General features: G+C 41.7%; 1 protein-coding gene across 15 annotated transcripts in view; it reads right to left on the bottom strand.

Moving 5' to 3' along the window:
• The window catches only part of LOC114209779 (ELAV-like protein 1), a 149,852-nt gene extending 133,610 nt beyond the window's left edge, over window positions 1–16,242 (bottom strand). For 4 of the 15 annotated variants that reach the window (XM_088021813.1, XM_088021815.1, XM_088021820.1 and 1 more), the window contains exon 1: window positions 16,073–16,236. The gene's annotated coding sequence lies outside the window, so the exon portion shown is untranslated. Of the gene's footprint in view, window positions 1–16,072 lie in introns of all 15 variants that reach the window. The other 11 variants (XM_088021814.1, XM_088021821.1, XM_088021819.1 and 8 more) reach the window with 7 other exon arrangements.
• Window positions 16,243–17,139: the final 897 nt, after the last annotated feature.

Below are 17,139 nucleotides of genomic sequence, written 5' to 3'. Positions count from 1 at the left end.
TTTTCATTTCTTTTTGGCCACACAGATAAACTTATTTCCAGTCTCCCTTGCAGGCAGGTGTGGGCATGTGACCGAGTTAGAGCCAATGGAATAAGAATGGCAGTTTTATGCACTACTTTTGAATCTCCTAAAAAAACTCTCCTTCTAATGGACTGGAATAGACAAGACCCCACAGGAGACCTTGGAAGTTTAGTACTGAAAGCCTAGGTACTAGAACACCTTGGAAACTAAGTACTGAACTACCTGTTTATTTTAGAAAGAAACTTGATTATAGCAAATATAATTTGAGCCATTATACATTTTGGGGTTGGTCTGTATGGCAATTAGCCTACCCTAATTAATTTAACATACAAAACTTATATTTGTAGTGTCCCTATGATGCACAACTCCATTGGGCACTATTTACATTGTAATGTATGTAAATGGCATTTCCTGAAGCAGGATTAAGAAGCTACAGGTATATATACATATGGATATACATAAATCTTCATCCCAGGAGTTATGCAACAATATAGTTCTGCCAAACTAACTCCAACTACTCTCCTGGGTTTTATTGCACACAAGCATCAATTTGTATAATTTTGTATCTCTGCTAACAGATTGAGGTGGAATGGATCATCCAACAAGAATCTTTTTTTTTTAAGATTTATTTATTTGAGACACAGTGAGAGAGGGAACACAAGCAGAGGGAGTGAGAGGGAGAAGCAGGCCCCCCAATGAGCAGGGAGCCCAAAGCGGGGCTCGATCCCAGGACCCCGGGATCACGACCCGAGCCGAAGGCAGACGCCCAATGACTGAGCCACCCAGGTGCCCCCATCCAATAAGAATCTTAAGGGGAATATGTATACTAAGGATACAAATCAGATATCTTTCTTAGATTTGTTCATCTATTAGCTATCTGTTAGAATATTTACCTACCTGTTAGCTACCTACCTATAATCTAATACCCTATGGTATGCATTAGATTGAAAGAGAGTGTTAGGATCCCTCATCTGCCTCCACCCACTCCAAGCTTACTGCTATGAGTAATACAAATTTTCTGGGTTTTACTTTCCCTCTCTGTAAGATGAGAGTTGGATTATGTGACTTCAAAGATCCTGTCACTAAAATTCTATAATATTGATATAATGTCAATTGACATAATTGATATATCAGTAGTTATGAAGCTATTGGTAGAAATAATTGTTAATGTGAGTGTTCCTTTGGATTCCAAACTGATTCTATAGAGGTCCTTAATAGTATCTTGGAAGTTTTTAAAAAAGGTATTTAACTTGCACCAATTCATAATCAAAGAGGCACAACAGAGCTTCCATTCTTTTCCTAAGTAAAAACTTCTAAGTTGAAAAGGTATTTAACTCATATTTTTTAGGGTAATTTTAAAGTAGGTGTCACCTCTCTGATTTCTTTACTCATGGTTGGAAAAGTACCAATGCTAATGCAGAACATGATATCTATTGAAATGATATAGCATATTGCAAAAAAAGTAAAAAACTAAATAGCAGATTATATAGTGTTCACTGAATTTAGTAGTTAAAACCTTAAATTTTATTTCTCCTAATTGTATATTTATGCTCTAATGTTTCAATGTAGTAATAGCTAATATTATAGCAAGTTCAGGATCATGGCAAAATCACCAGTCACAGTTATCTTTGTCGTAATTAACACACTAAATCACATTTTTGGTATAGCTAACAGAAATGAACCTTTGCCTATTTGTCTGCTGTTGGGGTTTTAATCTCATGGATTTCAACTTTGGTTAAAGCTAAAATGTATGTTATCCAGATTTGATGCAGGCGTGGAATTGGCTTTACTTCACATTCTTTTACAGCAGGAAGCTGCAGAAATATGGACCTTACTCTGGGATGATACTGTTTTAGAGAGGAGAAAGGACAGCCTCTATCACATTGTCCAAAGTGGAGTTTTTATATTAATAGAAAGCCATGTACAGGCTGGAGTAGATAAGAAGGAATCATAGTGATTTTTTTTTTCCAAGCAAAAGGAATAAAACAAAAGAGAAAGCCTGTAGTAGTATTTTGAGTAAAGAAGACAAATAGAGATTCTAAAATATTCTTGGGGCGCCTGGGTGGCTCAGTCAGTTAAATGTCTGCCTTTGGCTCAGGTCATGATCTCAGGGTCCTGGGATTGAGTCACGCATCAGGCTCCCTGCTCAGCAGGGGGCCTGCTTCTCCCTTTCCTGCTCCCCCTGCTTGTGCTCGCTCTCTCTCTGTCAAATAAATAAATAAATAAAATCTTTTAAAAAAATATCCTTTACAATACTGCAGAAATTGGGGAAAAAATCTTTAGAATGAGGGTATGGATAGATACATTTTGGTATATCCATATGTTGGAATGCTGTGCAGATGTTAAAAACATGTTTTTTTTTTTTAAAGATTTTATTTATTTATCTGACAGAGAGAGACACAGCGAGAGAGGGAACACAAGCAGGGGGAGCGGGAGAGGAAGAAGCAGGCTTCCCGCTGAGTGGGGAGCCTGATGCGGGGCTCGATCCCAGGACCCTGGGATCATGTCCTGAGCCGAAGGCAGACGCTTAACGCCTGAGCCACCCAGGCGCCCCTTAAAAACATGTTTTAAAAAATATTCAATAACATGAAAGAATGGTCATTAAAAACTATAAATCCTTTATCCCTATTAAACAGGAATCAATCTTATTCCTCTTCATCCCCAATATAAATAGGAGCATAATGGAAGAGATGTTTAACAGAAAGATGCATAGATAGTGAATTTTAAAGCCCAAAGTGATTTTTAGAGATCATTTAGTCAAAATCCATCATTTTGCAAAGGAAACTGATACTCTAGGAAATGAAGTGTCTCACCTAAGGTTTCAATCCCTTTAGCACTGTCACTTGCTAAAACTGAGGTTTTCTTACTCCCCAAATTTGGAATGTTTTATTTTCTACTACAACATGCCACAGCAGAGATTGGGTCAGGCCAGAGTCCAGAGAGTAATGAAGGGAAGGCCAAAGTCTAGATATCCTAGTCTATCCTTTCTATTGGTGGGGGGTTGGGGGGGAGTACAGGGCATAAGGGGATGATAATGACTATTCATAAAAGATCTGTAGAGGTATCTATATGTGGACATATCTATATTTCCTAATAATTATAAATCTTTAACTTTTTTTTTATTCAATAACACAACTTTAAAAACTCTTGGTGTAGAACCCAAATCATTTCTTTGTCTCACTTAAGTAATACTGGTAGTGGACGTGCCTAGATTACAGCTTAGGACTATTCATTTATTCATTTGCTTTTGTCTGTCTCTTCCACTAGAATGTATCTTCCAGCAGGACAGGCCTATATCTTTTGTCGGTTGACTCCAGCACCTAGCAAGTGTTTGACACACAAATCAGTAAGTATTTGGTGAGTGAATGAATAAATGATAGCTACTAAAAAACAGTAATCCTTTATTTACTTAGACTAGATTTCTTCTGGATATTTTCTCAAGTTTTGCAATTCCATCACCAGTCTAAATTAATTTTAGAATTAGGTGAAACTGCTTTGTTCATATGCTCTGTATTTCAGTCTAGAATGATAGAACTGTTTTGTAGTATTAATTTAGGCACTCTTAAAATTCTTGTGCCAAGTTTGCTTAGTTTGGAAATGACCTTGGCCTGCAATTTTATTTAGGTTTCCATCCACAGATGAATGTGTACATCTGTACCATGAATTAGTAGTGTACATGTGAGATTAAACTGATGATGAGTCAGGAGGCAACACTGTTGGGTGAGCATATCTGAAAATAGGAAAAAAGAGATGATGATACCTTAGGCTGAAATAAATATATATTTAAACTTAAATCCTCAAATTAAGTGTAAGTTTTGAACCTGACAAAAACAAGTAAATATTTTGAAGAGTGGATTTTTCCCTAAAGGTAAGATATTAAAACCAAAACCAAAACACTGAACCTAAACTTAAATGTTAGTCTCAATTTTAAAAGGTAGTCCACATAAATTTTTCTCCTTAGCTTTATTTTCAGTACGAGTATGTAAAAAATGAAAAGATTTTTTTACAGCAAAATTTTTACCAGATGAAGAACCTTAAAAATATTGGCCTTTTAAGCTTATTTCTAGGAATTTGTCCTAACTTAGGAAATAATCTGAAATGCTAAAACAGATTTAAGCATAAAAAAGTTCATAGTAACACTACTTACAAGAAACTAAGGAAAATAGCTTAAATGAGCACTTAAGGAAATACTACTCAAGGAACATTATGCAGCCATTGAAAATGTTTTTGAGGACTTTTAAATAACTTGAGGAAACATTTCTGATACATTGTTATGAAAAAAGGCAGTGTACTCAAGTAGTTTAAACTTCATAAGCTTAAAAAACTACATGGAAGTACTCAACCTCAATAGTCAGTTGCCTGTAAATAAGAGAATTATTCGTTATTTTTTCCTGCTGTCCTTTAAAAAAGATGTTTTCTTTACTTATTTTATTTAAACATATCTTCAAAATTTTCTTCACTTACATGTACTACTTTTATAATCAGAAAAAGAAATCCATTACTTGTCATAGATATAAGTTTATGTCTCAATGATATGTTTTCAGTGTCATCACATGAATATAAATATTGTTGACCAATAGGAAAGTTTGATATTATTTAAATTCAAATTATGGAGTTTCCAAAACAAATGCTGATACATCTCCTATAAGTTGTAAAATTATAAAGGTTTAATATAATTTAGTAATGATTTTAACATAGCAGGCTCTCAATATGTTCATGGATGATGAAGATGGTTAGAGTAAGGGCACCTCAATTTACCAAGTTCCTTGAATCTGTCAGTTAAGTAGCACCTCTCCCACCAAGGGTTTAATGATATAGTACAGTGTCAAAAAGCTGTCCCTAAAATTGCTCTTAGTTTGTGTGGTGCACTTTTGCAAACTATTATTTTGTACTTCAAAAAGAAGAGTCTCTTATGTGCTAATTTTTTAAAAACACACAAGAGAGAAAAATTTGTTCTTGTCTATTCTGGTCAGCTGTGAGCTTCAGGTAAGATTCTGTGATCTGACATCACTAGTAAAAAAGGTTTCTTGTGGAAATGACTGGCAACAGTACTTACCTTGTAGGCTTGTGATAAGTGTTAGAGATCATGTATGTAAGGTCTCTAGCATGCATTGCACACAGGCATTCAGTAAATGGTGGCTATTATAATAATATATAATAGTACTGTGACATCTTACTGTTAAATTCCTATGTATAGGGTGAGCTGAAAAAATATGAATTGCAATCTATTTAAAACATTATTCTAGACTTCCAGACAAAGATGGGGGAGTAAAGGCAGACCACAAAGTCTTCCACTTCAAATATCTTACAGGAGAAACAAACAACAGTAAAAATTCCGTTAAAAACAAAGAATGTCTACAACCTAACCATTGAAGACCAAAATAATACTATTATTTCAAAACCAATACTTTGGAATATCAAGAATGGCTGGAAATCAAATTCTCAACAAAAGGGAAGACTGGCAATCCCAGCACACTCCCCTAGTCAATTCATTCTTCTCTTCTCCTAGATGATTACACTTTGTCTCTTCTCTTAAGTCTCTCACATCTCCCCACTCTTCACCCCAAACTCTTGTTTTATTGATAAATAGAAGCTGTCACAGGAAAAACTCCTCTTTCTTACACCCTATCTACCAACCTCTCTTCATCTATACTTATACTGTCTTCCTTTATAAAGGATCAACTATCCCTTCTCTTAAATAAGGCATGCCCCTCACCTGTGCCCCCATTCTATGTTTTCTTGTAAACTCAAGGATTGTGTTCCTGTGATTATTTCCTCCATTTCCTGCATCCTCATTTTCTCTCTCTTTACTGGATTATTCTAACCAGTAAATACACTGTAATTTTTCCCATTCTAAATATACCATCACCCCCTTTCCCCCTCTACTTACTGAGTGAGCCCATTTTTCTATTCCCCTTTATAATAAAACTTTTTAAAGACTGTGCTTGCAGTTTCCACTTCCTCGCCTTACATTATCCCTTCAGTCCATTCCAATTAGGATTACCGTTTCCACAGTCCCACCGAAACTGGGCTTGTTGAAATCACCGATTAACTTCTTGCCACATCATTTTCCTCTTCTCAGATGTTTGGGGCCCCAGGCATATTCCTCACCCCTTTTTTCCTTCTCCATCAACATTTATTTTCCCTTGGGTAATCTCATCAAGTTGTTTTCTTTTCCTTTTTTAATGTTGCAGATGTTCTTGGGACTCCTAAAATTTGTATTCTATCCCTCATATCTCTGTTGAACTCTGAACTCATACCCAACTGCCTACCTAGGAACTGCACTCAGACGTCTAGCAAGGACTTCAAAGTCAACGCATTCAAAACCAATCTTGTAATTTTCTTCTCCCCCTCAATTTACTTTTCTCCAGGTCTTCCCCTAGGTCAGTAAATGACATTACTTTCATCCCGTTGCTCAAGACAGAAATCTAGAAGTCATCCTTAATTCCTTTCTGTGCTGGTTACTAAGCTGTTATCTCTTAATAATAAATCCTTCCACATTCATACATTTTGTGATGCTAGGATGGGACTCTGCAAACTACATTTCTATTTTCCCAGCTGAATCCTTGCTGCATTCTCTTAATAAGGTGCATTAGAGAAAGACTGAAAGTCAAGAAGAGAGGGGAAAATAACCTGCTCCTTCTTATTGGATTTCTGCACACGTCAGGGTTGCCCCAGTTATGGACCTTCACTGTCACAGTGGCACTCAGCTCCAAATTTCAACTATTTTCCATTCCCTAGAACCAGCCCCAACATACTCAACATACCCTGTCAGAGGTATCAGCAGCAAATGGGCAGCAACCTATCTTCTGAGGCCAGGGTTCCAGCGTCTCCCCTTCTAGCTTCTGGGTTCTAAAAACTTCAGGTCTTCCTTGTGTTTATCTAGTATCAGGGGTAGTGGCTGCTTCCTGAAGTTACTCTTATTTTAGTGCTCCCTTTTTGCATTTTCAGTTCTACACCTATCTGACTGATTCTTTATACTCAGTTATTGCTATTGAAATACTTAGCAGCAACCTGAATTACTCCTCTGAAGCATACATCATCTCCCTCCTCATCACGCTTAGAACAAAATTCAGCCTCCTCACAACCCCTTTTGTGATCTGGCCTGTCCACTTCTCTAGTCTCATCTCTCACCACTTTCTGGTTACTCATTTGGCTCTAATGATTCTGTCTTGAACACACACCACTTTCCCACTACAGGACCTTTGTATTTGCTCTTTTCTGCATCTGGATTGCCCAGGTCTTTCCCTGGCTTCCCCCCTCACTTCATTCAGATCTCTTCTCAGGTGTCATTTTACAGAGAGAGGCCTGCTCTCACATTCCATCTAAAATGCACAATTCCTTCCCCCATCCTTCTAGTTTCTTACCTGGGGTTCTTCTTATTCCTACCTGACATTGTTACAGGTTTATTTATTTCTCCCTCCCCTATCCCTAACTAAAAGCTTCATCAAGGCAGGAATATGATCTTATTTACCACTGGTGCTGGCACTCAATAAATTCCAGTTGAGAAATGAATTTAATAAATTGCAGTGAATGTAGGAGAGAAGCAGATCAAAGTAATTGCAGAATCAATACAAAAATCATGTAAGTGAGACGAAGATATCATAATAAACCTGCTTCATCTTCCTGAGTACATAATATAACAAATGAATCAGAAAAAGCACAGAAAGATGTAGCAGAAGAGAATTTCCACCAAATAATGAAAAACCTGAACCTGCAGAAAAATAATGGACACATAATATTCAGTATTGAGGCATATCCTGGTTAAGCTACTAACCATAAAGAATGAAGGAAAAACTTCTCAGAACTCCAGGCAGAAAACTAAATAACTTATCAAGAGGGAGGAAATCATGCTGGCCGTAGACTTCCTCTAAGCAATATTCAAAGCCAGAAAACAAAGGAAAAACGTCTGTATGGTTTTGAGGCAAAGCCAGCATGACCCCAAACTATTACATCTAAATAAGTGTCATTTGAGAATTGATGAAAAAGGCAAACACAGCATCCATGGATCCATGTAGAGGAAAAAACAAAAACGAAACAGTGAAGAACAGATAACTGATCAATCAAAATTAATAACTAGGATATTGAGAATCAAGCCATGTTGTGAGCACTGGATTAAGATACAGATCAAGACCAAGTGATCAAAGAAATTAGGATTATAAAACAAATAAACATTAAAACCTTGACTTTGTAAAAATAATGATAATGTAAAAATACATTTTTCATAGCAGAGTCTGCTAGTATTTCTAAATTTGAAACATAGATTTAAAAAGCCTCCAAACTCTTTTTTAAACCAGATATTTTAGGAAATAAGATCTTTTGTAGTAAAGAAACATTTTTCTGAAAGTTCAGCAATTCCTTCAGTTTATCTTACCACTACCAAATTAAAATAAGTTTAAACTTAATACTTTTTAACTTTAATGTACATTTTCTGATCTTAAATAAGATTATCTTATTTGTATAAATGCACAGAAATGCCTACCATGATGTTCATTTAAAATTGATGGTAAAATCTGGAATCCGAGATTTTAAAACGTTCCTGTAACTTTCTATATTGTTTAAATTATTTATAAGTAAACCTGTATTATTTTTATGAACATTTATTATTTTTATAAAAACACTATTATACACAATGTGAATACACTTAGTACTACTGAACTGTACATTTAAAAATGGTTAAGATGGTAAATTTTATGCTATGTGTTTTTTGCCACAATTTAAAATAAAAAATTTTAAACATACTGTTATAAAACTTATAAAATAGATCCAGCCATTATAGCTTTACAGATGGATTTTGACTATGCTAAATTTTTCTTAAATCAGCTTTTCCACCAAGATTACCTCCCAGATTATACCATTCACAGAATACTCTCTACTTGCCTATACCTTATCTAATTTAATTTTAGAAAGCAGAGATTATTCACTGGTAGACATTATTATAAGTATACAAAATGAAAAAGTACTTATAAAGAGTAACTAATATGATGTGTTACTTTATTAAATATCCTAGAGTTGTAAGAATGTAAACATATGTCATTTGATTTACATATTTGGGAGGAGATCTTTTAATTTTAGTGACTTCTAAATTTTTTATTGTTATGTTAATTGCCATACATTACATCATTAGTTTTTGATGTAGTGTTCCATGATTCATTGTTTGTGCATAACACCCAGTGCTCCACACAGAACGTGCCCTCTTTAATACCCATAACCAGGCTAAGCCATCCCCCCACCCACTCCCCTCTAGAACCCTCAGTTTGTTTTTCAGAATCCATTGTCTCTCATGGTTCGTCTCCCCCTCCGATTTCCCCCCCTTCATTCTTCCCTTCCTGCTATCTTCTTTTTTTTTCTTATATTGCATTATTTGTTTCATAGGTACTAGTGATTTTTTTCTGACTGTTAAAGTAATTTATGCTCATTTTTTAAATTTTTATTTTATTTCTCTTAAAAGGTTTTATTTATTTATTTGACAGAGAGATAGCAAGCACAAGCAGGGGGAGTGGCAGGCAGAGGGAGAGGGAGAAGCAGGCTCCTGGCTGAGTGCGGAGCCTGATGTGGGGCTTGATCCCAGGACCCTGGGATCATGACCTGGGCTGAAGGCAGATGCTTCACAACTGAGCCACCCAGGCACCCAATTTGTGCTCATTTTAAAAAAGAAAGAGTAAAATTACTATAACCACATATAACACACTTTGATATATTTTTCCCCATCCTTTTTCTATGCATATAAATAAGTGCATTTTCAAATGAGGAGAAATAGTCTTATAACCTAAAAAATTTAACTGTACATTAAATTACTATTAATATTTTTCTGTGGCATTAAGTACTTTTAGTTATCACATAATATTCCATTTGATTGATGCACCATGGCTCATTTAACCACTCCTTTACTGTTGAATATTCAGATTATTTCCTCTTATAGATACTGTAGTGAATATATATAAATCTTTGACTTCCTATTTATTTCTTTAGGATTGGTTCCTGGAAGTAGAACTACTGTATCAAAAATCTGGACATTTTTAAGACCCCAGAAAGGTAATATAGTATAGTACTATACAGTTTGGTTGGGGCTGTTCCTCCCTCAGAACTTCATTACATAATTTAAAAGTGTTTACTTAAGCTCCTTTGGGCTGCCTCCATGGTAGCTATGAATTCACAGAATTAGGAATAGTTTGGGGCCTGATAACAAAGTCTATTAGTTTAATGTGAATACTATGTCAATTTTTTTTAATCATTGCTGTATAAGAACCTTTAAAAACAAAGAAACGTTTAATTCATTTTGTTTTTTAAAACACATGTGCTTCTTTAAAATCATTAAGAAATACACAAAACAAAGGGTTCATAAATATATGTTTGCTCACTATTTAGATATACTTATTTTTAAACTTGTATTCCATACTATGGATTCACAGTATCATTTTGACTCAGTATAACTATAAACGATTATGCAAAATTACCAAAATATGTAGAGGTATTAGACAGCCTTTAGGAGAGTATGAATTATTATTATTATTTTTAAAGATTTTATTTATTTATTTGAGAGAGAGAGAGTGAGAGCCAGAGAGCATGAGAGGGAAAAGGGTCAGAGGGAGAAGCAGACTCCCCGCTGAGCAGGGAGCCCGATGTGGGACTCAATCCCCGGACTCCAGGACCATGACCTAAGCCGAAGGCAGTTGCTCAACAACTGAGCCATCCAGGTGCCGGAGAGTATGAATTATTAAAATTCTATTTCTGGGGCACCTGGGTGGCTCAGATGGTTAGGTGTCTGCCTTCGGCTCAGGTCATGATCTCCAGGTCCTGGGATGGAGTCCCCTGTCTCTGGCTCCCCGCTCAGCAGGGAGTCTGCTTCTCCCTCTCCCTTGGCCTCCTCCCCTGCCCCTCCCCCACCGTGCGCACGTGCCTGCAGGCTCCCGTGTACGCGCGCTCTCTCTCTCTCTCTCTCTCTCTCGCTCTCGCTCTCGCTCTCTCTCGAATGAATAGTCATTAAAAAAATAAAAATAAATAAAATTCTATTTCTAAGCCAAGAAAGCACTATTTCTAAGTCATAAATCTTTTAAGAGAACATCAAAGATGTATAAATTATAATAATATCTGCTTAGGAGAATTTAAAAAGATACTAGGTTATAAGAAAAGATTGTTTTTCGTGATTACTCAAAGAAAGGTAGCATTTTCAGTTCCTAAGAGAACTCTTGAGCCTTTTTACCAACCAAATAATTGTGTGTACTGGTTTTAAAGAAAAACAATACAATGTGCATTATAAACATGGAAGAAAGGTCATTTAAATTTTGTATTATAATAATCAAGTGGTATATGACCTTCAAGGCAACATACAAATTCTTATAAAATACCTAAAATCTCAACCATCCCTTTTAGAATCACTGAGTTTTAAGAATAAACAAGCCTAAGTCAAGATCCTGTATCTAAAAACATATAGCCCTTTTAAAGAAATGTCATTTTGTTTTAATTATGTAACATGAATTTGTTATAAAATTATTTATTGGAATAATCCCCCTATAGCATTTTGCTTTTTGACTCTGAGAAGTAAAGACATGTCACTGATGGCCTTCCCAATGATCTGGTAAGGTACAAAGTCAGGGATAATTCAGGGAAAAACTTTTAGGACCTGATTATTGCTTTAGAGGTATAGCCACTGTGAGGATCCTACCTGGTTTGGGAGAGAGGGGTATCTGTGTATAGGAGGCCTGACCTGGAGTGGGGAGAATGGTCAGGAGAGAGAAGAAGAAGGAAAGATTATGAGACAAATTGCCTACTTGGATTGCTTTAGAATTGGTTTTGCTGTAACAATGGAATGTTTGAGTTTTTGTATCTCATTCTGATATCAAAAGAGGATGTTTGGTTTCTTATGTTTAAACATTTTTAATATACAATATATTGTTTATAAATCTATCTGAAGTTAATTTGTGTGGTGATTTTAAACACGGTGCAAATTTTTTGATGCTCCTTCCATTAAAAGATGAGTGGAATTCCCCTCTCTAGAATATGTATGGCATTAGTGATTTTTCTCTAACGAACCTAATGTGATGGATATGATGCTGCATGACCTCTAAGATTAGGTCATAGAAGGTGATACAGCTTTACCTGGCTCTCAGTCTTGGGACACTTGGAACCCAGCAACCCTGTTGTGAGAAAGCCCAAACCATAAGGAGAGGTCATTGCGTAGGTGTTCTGACCTCACTGCCCCAGCTAAGGTCCCAGGCATCAGTGAGTACTAATCACTAGACATGTAAGTGAACAAGCTTTTGGATGGTGCCAGCCTCCAGCCTATGGGCTGCCCCAGATGAGGCCAAGTGGATTAGAAACAAACTATCCTTGCAGAGCCCTACCCAGATTGCATATTCAAGTAAAGTAATGAGTAAATTCTGGGGTGGTTTGTTATGTACTTGAGCCCCTGTTTGTAGGGACTAGTTCTAGCTCAGGTTAGCTGTAACAAGTAGGAAGGAGATGGAGGAAGCAAAAGAAAACGCTTTCCCTCCACTTTTTCTTGTTTTCTTAGCCAGACTGAGACCTTAGCACCTCCTAGTACTAATTGTTGGTGTATAAGTATGCTTTTGAAGTGCCATCAGGAACCAAAAAAATACCATAATGGGGACCTATCTAAACTCCTTTTCCCTGAATGAAGGCTTAGTGTCTGAGCAGGGAAAAGAGAAAGCTTGAGTCTATTTCTTCTTTTCTTCTCCCCTAGGTATCCCTAGTTTCAAAAAAGAGGGGAAAGCAAGATTTAATCATCTCCTGCCCTCATCTCTCTTCTGAATTAAAATCTTTGGAAAGGTGCCCCCCCCCCCAGAAATAATACAGACTTTTCAATCTTATGAAAGGACTAAAGCTGCAACATATTTTCATTCCTTATCAAGGAAGCAGGATTTACTGACCAAAGTTATACACTAAGGACACCATTCAGTCTTTAGTTACTCATCAGTGCCCTTGAAAGTTTCCTCTGGCTCCTCCCCTTCCCCTAAATGTGGGCTTTCCCCAGGGTTCTCTTCTCAGACCTCTTCTCACTTTGCACACTTTCTGGTTCATCTTATAGATTCCCATGACTTTAGTTACCATCTACATTTTATTGACTCCAGAGAGCCAGACTTTACTTCCAACCCTCCTGGGCTAGTTCCCCGATAGCTCAAATTCCACAGGGACAAAAGAGGGTTCCTCCTCCTGGACCTAAGGCCCACTCCCCATCCCAGTCCACACACTGGACCAGAAACCTAGGGATCTCCTGCCCTTGCCCCATACAACCAATCAGTTTCCCATTTCAATTCATTTTAATTACTTCTCTTGATTCCCTCTTCTCTCTATTCCCACTGTCATTAGGCACACAGCAGTGGTCCCAGTCCATTCTTACTTAGATTACAGGCTGTTTTACATTCCATCTTCAAGTCTCCAGGACCCCAGCCAATGTAATCTTTTCAAAGACCTCTAATCTTTTCACACCTGACTATGCATTTCCATTAAAAAATCTTTCTTGGTTCTCCCTTTCCTATAGGTTTAATCCTGAGGCCCAATAGTGCTTTACTTACAAACCCCTTGAAAATGTATGCAAAACTGTAGTATAGGTCTATAGGTACATTTTTTCTGGAGAGGCCACAGTGCTTCCCATAGGTTCTCAAAAGGGTATGTGTCTACAAAAAGGTTAAAAACTTGTAGCTCTCAGGATAAAGGTCAGACTCCTCTGGCCTTCTGTCCGGCTTCCTTTCTCATCCGTCTTTATTCTCTTCTTGTCCTGTACTTCTCTCTCTGTAGTTCCAGGCCTTTATACATTCTGCTTCACTCTCTCAGCTTAGGAAGCCCCTTCCTTTCCTAGCTGGCCTAACTGGCCATCCAGGAGACCACCTTCTTTCTTTCAGGAAACACCTCAGATCTTGCTACCTATAGAAAACTGTGCGGGGCTAGGCAAGCTGGGTATGAACTGTTGGCTCTGTGAAGCCCGACTAGCAATGGCTCTTTTTTAGCATTTACCCCCTGGATTTCCGAACTGGGGTGGGGGCGAGTGGGGGGATGGGAGAAAAAGAAAAAAATAAAACCCATAAAGCCTGTAAAACAAGCAAGGACTGATAATTGTTTCTGCAGCACTTACACACTGTAAAACTCCAGGCTGCAATATACATTTTTACAGTACTTTCTGGGAAGAAACTGGATGGTAAACGTGTAATTTATATTTGTCAGCAGTTGTGATGGTAAATACCACACACACCTTCCTGTTACAGAATATTGTATAGGAATTTTCAACATCAACCAATTTTCCTTTATTTTATGCCTAGCCACCGGAAGGTGTTAGGTCTATTATTTAAGAAATCCTGTAAAAATGCAGTTCTGATATTTTGTAACCTGCTAGGAGGGCTGCTGGGTCATATATCTGTATTATTGCTCCTGGTTCACGCAGCACCAGAACAGTCTACCATCACGACGTGTCCCTAAACTTCTCCATCTACCCTGGAAGATGTTCCAACTTTTTGAGAGAAAACGTGTTTTGACTACTATACTCGTGAGAGCTGCTGGGTCTTACAGCATAGGATCTGAGTCAAACCTTTTCTCTTTAAAAAAAAAAAAGTTTTTTAGCTGTCTCTTAACAGAGCTCTTTGCCCTCCTCCGGCGGACGGATCTGAGTGAAGTGTACTGCCCTGCTAGTAACGCGTCAACTTATAAATAGCGCTTACCGCGCTGAGTCACCAAAACCCCGAATTTCCCCAAATAGCTTATAACGACTGCTGGAATCGCGTCCCCTGGAGCGGTGACCGACTCCTACCACACACCCGCAGGACTGTAGGCCCGCGCCACTGAGCGGGTTCCCCGCCCCCCAGCCGCTCGGCGCCCCGGGAACGCGGGCAAAGCCGCCAAATTCCCAACCGGGAGTCGAGAGTGTTGGACCTCGCGCGCTCCGACGGCGCTCTGGGGACGCAGCGGGACTTGGCCTTGACTGCTCCGGGGCCGCCCCGCCCCCTACGGAGCTAGGAGCCGCGGGGGGCCGGCACCAGCCTCCGCCCAGCGCCTCCCGCTCACACAATGGGACGCGTCGGGAGGGGGTGGCCACCGCTCCCACTCCGGTTCAGGCCCGGGACTCTGGATTGCTGGGGAAGCAGCCAGGGGCTGGGGCAGTGAGGAAAACCCCTGTCCACCCTCCGCCCACTCCCACACTTGGAAATGGCTGCAGCCGCAGTTACAGAAGGCTGCAGAAGAGATGGGGGAGGGAGCGGAAGTGCCACCCCCTGCAGTCAGGGGATGGTGACGTCACCCCTACAGCCAGCCTGTAGCGGGGGCGTCTGCCCGTCACGTGACCCAGCCCCCCCCGCCGCCGAATCTCGCGCGCGCCTCCCTCCCCCAGCTCCGACTCCCACCTCTCCCCCGCCCCTTCTCCCCAACTTTCGCCCTCCCTGCTCCAGCACTGCTGTCAACAGCACCAGCTCCGCCCCCTCCCCCGCGCCCCGAGTAACCGCCACGGCGGCGCGGCAGGCGCTCGCGCACAGGTCCCGGGCTCCCGAATGAGAACTTGCCCCCTGACCCCACCTTGCCCCCCAAATGCCTGGCGCCCTGGGTGCGTGGGCACCGGAGCCAGGGTGCGCGGCGGCGTGTGGCGACAGCTCTTCTCTGCTCAGCCCTCCCACAGCAGCCGCAGGATGAGGCGGAGACGCCAGGTCCGAGTTCGGAGGGGGCGAGGCGCGCTCAGCGGCCTCCTGGACCTGGCACGTCTCCGCCGGGGGTCGGCCCCCGGGCGGGAGCGGCAACCGGGAGCCAGCCTTCGACCCGCACCTCCGCAGCGCTCCCGCCTCCGCTCTCCTTGCCGCTTGGGCGGCGCACGCTAGTCCTGCCTGGCTTCGTCTCCGGCCGCGACACCGGCACCGGCCGTACGACGAGGGTCCAGGCGCTGACCGCCTCCTTGAGCCCCCTCGGCCACCCCGCCGTGGACTGCTGGGGTTGCAAATTTGGTGGCTGTCACTGCTTCGCCTTGTTCTATTTTTTCCCTCAATTCCCTTCTAAAAGTAGAGGCTTGGGGGAGGGAAAAGAAAACCCAGTGTAGAAAGGGGCGGTACGAACTGACCTGTCAACGGCGGAGGAGGAAGACCCCGGTTCGGGGCGAACTCTCGAGCCCGCGCAGGGACCGGAGTCCTGGGTTCGCGCGGAGCGGTGCGGCGGCAGCTGTGCCTCAGCCAGGTGTCCCCCCTCGGCGGGGCCCGCGCTACCGCGCCCGCCCCCTCCCCTGGCGCCGCGCTCCCCGCCCCGTCGCCAGGGACCAGGGAACCCCCCAGCTCGATTTTTTGTGCAGTTTCAGCAAAGCTCCGAGGAAGTTGGTCCTTTTGTTCCACTATTTATAGATTGCGTCAACATTGCGAAAAGGAGAAGGCGGAGCGGTGGCCCCTCCCCCTCCCTCCGCCGGCTCCTGGGAGAGAAAAGCCCCAGCACACGACCTAAGTACACAGCAGCCAGCCGTCCGCCCGCCCCCGGCCTCCTGCTCGCCGCTTCCCCCTCCTCCTAGCCCGGGCCAGAGCGCTGCCAACCCCGTCACGTGCCCGCCCGGGAAAACCAGCTCGCCGGTGCTCCGCGCCGCCCGCCAGGCTCCGTGGCGGCTGCGGCTGCCTCGCTCAGCTGTGCGCCCAGCTCGTGGGCTCCGGCTGTAGCCCGAGTGTCGCGCACAGCGTGGGCACCCACGTCTTAGCCACCCGGCGGGGACCCCTGGTCCGCAGCTCTAGGGTGTGCTCACAAAGGTCCGGCGCTTCCGCCCTCCACAGCAACCCCCCCCCCCCCCGCTTCGGGAGCGCCACCGCCCCGGTCGCGAAGTGTGCGCGCATTCGGGCCTCGCCTCGGAGCCAGGGGCCTGACTTGTCCCTCGCTCGGCCGCTTCCCCTGGCGTTGGGATGCCCGCCCCCACCCTCCCCCGCATGATCGGATGAGGGCGGGGGATTGAGGCTTGCGGAGGTGGCTCGCAGCGGCTCTCAAGCTGGTCCGCTGAGCGCGGGGAGCGCGGTGCGGCCGTTTCAGGACGCGCGGAGACGCACTCTCTACTCCGCAGGTGCAACGAGGCATTAAGAGAGTTTACTTACCGCTTCCCGGACAGCTAGGAATCGAGGAGTTTGCAGACCTAAGCCACAGTGGGGGGAATATGGTTTT

The sequence above is a fragment of the Eumetopias jubatus genome, unplaced genomic scaffold, assembly GCF_037043125.1.
Source record: "Eumetopias jubatus isolate StellerSeaLion01/CBP00866 unplaced genomic scaffold, mEumJub1_p1.0 scaffold_3, whole genome shotgun sequence".
In the NCBI taxonomy this organism is placed as follows: domain Eukaryota; kingdom Metazoa; phylum Chordata; class Mammalia; order Carnivora; family Otariidae; genus Eumetopias; species Eumetopias jubatus.
This window is presented reverse-complemented; position numbering and strand designations above follow the sequence as displayed.